Here is a 4,485-nt window from a genome sequence, read left to right as displayed (position 1 = left end):
GATGAAATCAGTTAAGTGGGAAAATGAAAGCCTTTTGAATAAATGGTGTTGTTAAAATTAGAAAACCTGCTCTGCTGGAGATGGAGGGACAGTCCCCTCCTGTACCAGTCAGATCTGATTTGACGGTACACACAAAATAATAATAATAAGAAGAAATAAAATTTTAAAACATTGGAAAACCATCTTTAGAAAACTCAAGCAAGACCCGCACCTAGCACCGTAAGACTGTAAATCAAAGACTATTAAGTCCATCAGAGAAAAACTTGGAAGAACTCTAGAAGCCCCAATACTTAGCTTCACAATTTCTTCCCTTTGCTTTGGCTTCTTGGAGCTTGAGTGCAATATTCAGAGTCTCTCTGTCATCCATCTTGGTCTTTTCTTTCTCCTGTCTTTGTAATGACTTTTTTCAGTCTTCATAGATAATATTCTTGATATCCTCACATAGCTCATCTGCTCTTTGCTCATTAGTGTTCCTGAAATGGTCTTTTGTTGTTGTTGTGACTTTAACAAAAGTTTACAGAAAAGTTGGATTTTCATTCATTCATTGCTGCACATTTTCCTCCCCACCCTCCCACTTCATTTAAAAAAGATATTCATTCATTGTTACACAATTTCCTCCCTCTCCCTGACCCTCCCCCAGTCCACTTTGTTATATACCTTACTATGGACTATTGTCATATAAATAATGCCTAGTTATATATTTCTTTTAAACAATTCTTTCCTTCATCTGTTCCAGTGTAGTGATCATTATTCATCCCCTCTTAGTTTCCCCTAAACCCCTATGTCAGTCCTGTTTTATAAAAATGGTGTTATGGAATATTTGTCCTCTTGTGACTGAGATATTTCACTCAGCATAGTATCCTCCAGAGGCACTCATGATGTGTAATATTTTATGAATGTCTTGTTTTTTTAATGCTGTGTAGTATTCTGTTGTGTGAATATATCATAATTTTTCCTATCCATTCATTTTTTTAATTTATTATTAATGTCAATGAAAATTTACAGAGACTTTGGGTTTCCATCCATTCATTTTTTTATAGATACTTTTTTAAGCAACTTGGGTTGCTTCCATCTCTTTGCTATTGTTAATAATGCAGCAATAATCATGGGTGTGCCTATATCTGTTTGGGTGGCATCTCTGGTTTCTTAAGGGTATATTCCTAGTAGTGAATTTCTGGTATTTCTATTTCCAAATTTTTTAGAACCTTCCATACCACCTATCATGGTGGTTGCACCATTTAACACTCCCACAGACAACAAATAAGGGTTCCATAACCTCACTGCATTTGTTGTTTGCTGCTCTGTTGAACTTTGCTATTGTCACTGGGGTGAGATGATATCTCATAGTTGTTTTCATTTTGATCTTTCTTAGAGCTAGGGATTGAACATTTCTTCATGTGCTTGTTTGATATCTGAACGCCTTCTTTTTTTATGAAAATGATTTTTATTTCTAAGTAAAAAGCCAGATGCTATAAAGATTATGAAAATCTGGCCAAAGGCCATGAACGACAGAAAGAAGACTCTCTTTGGCCTAGTTCCGTGCCCCTGTACAGCGTCCTGGGGCGAATGGGGCCTCAGCAGAAGACTCGGTCAGTTGTGGTGTGTGAGAGAGGCAGAATCTGCCAGCCCCCCAGAGGGGCCTGGCTCTGGGCTCCTCAGAGCCTCCTTGGAAATGAGGTACTGGCTGCCTTTGGGGTTCCCAGGAACAAAGAGGAGTGAGATGAGGAGGGAGACATGAGCTTTCCTGTGCTGGAAAATGGTTTGGTTTGGTTTTTATGCCTGTGGCTGCAAGTACTTACGACAGGAATTGAACATGACACTGGAGTGCTGTCTACTCCAAAGGCACCACCAGGCTCTACTGCATGCCATTTTCAGAGAAGTGTGAGCCCTTGGACAGGTAGACATGAGGCTGAGACTTAAGGCTTCAGGAGGTGTGGCTGCGGTGACAGGGCCTGGGAGACCTTGAGGAGGACGACGAGACACAAGCATGGCTGCACGAGGGAGGAGCATTCAGGCAGAGCTGTGTCTGGTGGGCAGGCGCGAGGGGGGCACTCAGGCCTCGCCTTCCTCTTCGCTGTCATCCATACTGGCCTGCCTCATCACCTTGCGGACACTGGGGGTGGAGGGACAGCCAGCCTCCCCGCCCGGCCCTCCTCCTGCTTCTGGAAAGCTTGGGTCCTGCTGGCCACCAGGGTGGCACTGTGGAGGGCGACCACGGACTGGTGGGACTTCAGGACAGGCCAGGGCCCCTTCCGGCGTCGCTGACCACCCTTGCCCCTTGATGGCTGAGGGAGGGGCTGTGGAGGGTCTTCCTTTGAAGAATCATTAGAAGAAAAAACCTCTGGCAGGTCACCATCCCCTGATGTGCTTTCCAGCTCCTCCTCTGAAGGCTCCAGAAGACTGATTGATCGCATGACCCCGCGGAGGTTGATGCGGGGCCACGCGGCCCAGGCTCTTCCTTTGGGGCTGCCTGGCTCTCCTCCACCTCACCCCCAGGCTCTGGGGGCAGAGCTGGGAAGGGTGTTGAGACTTATGGGGCCAGTGGCCCCTCAGGGGAGACCTGACCCGCTTTCTGCTCCCAGACCTGGCTCTGCCGGCTGGCAGTCAGGATGCCCTGGTAGGTCTGCAGCTGGCGCAGGAAACCAGCGTTGGGGCGGGCAACGGGCCGCAGCTTCTGCACGTGGCGTAGCACCTGCTCCAGGCCCCAGCCGTACTGCTTCATGGCGTAGGCCATGACTGTGGCCGCTGAGCCGCTCACACCCATCTTGCAGTGCACTAGCACCCGAGTACCCTGGGCCCTGGCGGCCTCAATGAAGCGGTGTCTCCTTCCAGTGGGGCAGCAGCTGGGCTGACTCCTCATCCCAGAGCCGCACGCTGTGGTAGGTGAAACACTCAGGCTAGAAGTTGTCAATCTCCCGGGCCACATTCAGGATGTGGCTGACCCTGTTCCTCTGTAGCTCCTCCAGATTGGCTGCATTCCACTCGGAGCCCAGGCAGAGGTGGGGAAAGATGCGCAAGGCCTGGTCCTGCTGGGCCATGAGCAGCAGCATCTGGTTGTCGATGAATTCGCGGTACTGCTGCAGCGGGCAGACCAGACGCTGCTCCAAGGTCTGGCGGATCTCCTTGGATGTGACACTCTCCAGGTCACTGGTGTCTAGTACCTCCCACAGCTCTGCTTGGATGGCCTGCTCCATCTGGTCCTGCTCTGAGGACCGGCCAGTCTCAGCACTGTGTGGCCGCAGAGACTCCAGGTCGGCCATGGCCATCCACTTGTTGAGACAATTCTGGTCCGAGCTCACTCTTTCCTGGTAGTGAGCAGCCCAGGTGAGGGCACTGACCCCTGGCACCAAGCCACTGCCGAAAGCCACCTCACACGCCTGGTGCAACACCTGGAGTGTGGCCCACATGGTCTGGATGGAGATGGGTTTGAAGATCCTGCTCAGCCCACCAGAAGTCACGCTGAAGCCCCCATCTCCATCCAGGTACACCTGGGTGTCGCTCCAGAGGGGTAAGACTAGACCCAGGGTGCAGCTGAGAGAGCTGCTGTCAGGGAAGTCCACCCCCAGGAGGACTGTCTCTTCCTGGATCAGGTGTTCTTTTGTGGACACTACCAGCAGGTAGTGGAGCCAAGGGGGCCGGGCTGCCACCAGCTGGGCCGCCAGACGGATGTCGTCCTGGGGCCTCAACAGCCCCAGGCGTGCAGGTGCTGTCTCTGCTCCTTCTCCTGAGGGTTCTGGGGTCCCTGCCCAACGTCAGTCTGGTCTCCGGGGGGTTGCACATCACCTGGGGGCTCTTCCACTGGCTCAGAGGTGGCCTCAGCCCCATCTCCACGGTCCCCTTCGTCCTGTAGTTTCAGGACAGCCCCTCGAAACACAACAAAGCTCTGCTGTCCCTGGAGTCGGCTTCTCCGTTTTGATACTTGGTCCTGTGTGGGTCCCACGGTCATGGAGTGACCGCTTGCGGGGGGCGAATGGCTGACGGTGACAAGGGCCATGGTGCGAGACTGGGGCGCCTGGACTGGCTCTGAGCACAGCCCCCTCCCTAACCCCACGGACGGTCCCTGAACACCTTCTTTAGTGACGTGTTTATTTGTATCTTGTTCCAGTTTTGCAATTGGGTTGTTTACCTTTTTTTATTGAGGTGCTGATGTATTCTATAAATTTTAGATATGAGTTTCTTATAAAATATGTCATTAAAAATATATTTATCCCGGTCTATGGCCTTCCTTTCTTCCCTGTTGGATAAGTTTTTTTTATGTGCATAGGGATTTGAGTCTTAGAAGGTACCATTCATCTATTTTATTCCCTCCTGGGTATAGGTTTTTCAAGATGCTTGGTTTTACTCCTAGGTCCTTGATCCACTTTGAGTATGGTATGAGGTGTGTGTCTTGCTTGAGTTTTCTACAGATAATTTTTCAATTTTGCCAACACCATTTGTTAAAGAGGCTTTTGTTTCCTGCATTTGACTGATTTCATCTCCTTGTCA

The 4,485-nt window shown here is 50.0% G+C and overlaps 1 pseudogene; it reads right to left on the bottom strand.

The window, feature by feature from the left end:
* Window positions 1-2,052: 2,052 nt before the first annotated feature.
* On the bottom strand, window positions 2,053-3,994 carry LOC102860645 (annotated as a pseudogene).
* Window positions 3,995-4,485: the final 491 nt, after the last annotated feature.

This window comes from Elephantulus edwardii, unplaced genomic scaffold, assembly GCF_000299155.1.
Source record: "Elephantulus edwardii isolate Elephantulus edwardi_28Jun2011 unplaced genomic scaffold, EleEdw1.0 scaffold00587, whole genome shotgun sequence".
In the NCBI taxonomy this organism is placed as follows: domain Eukaryota; kingdom Metazoa; phylum Chordata; class Mammalia; order Macroscelidea; family Macroscelididae; genus Elephantulus; species Elephantulus edwardii.
This window is presented reverse-complemented; position numbering and strand designations above follow the sequence as displayed.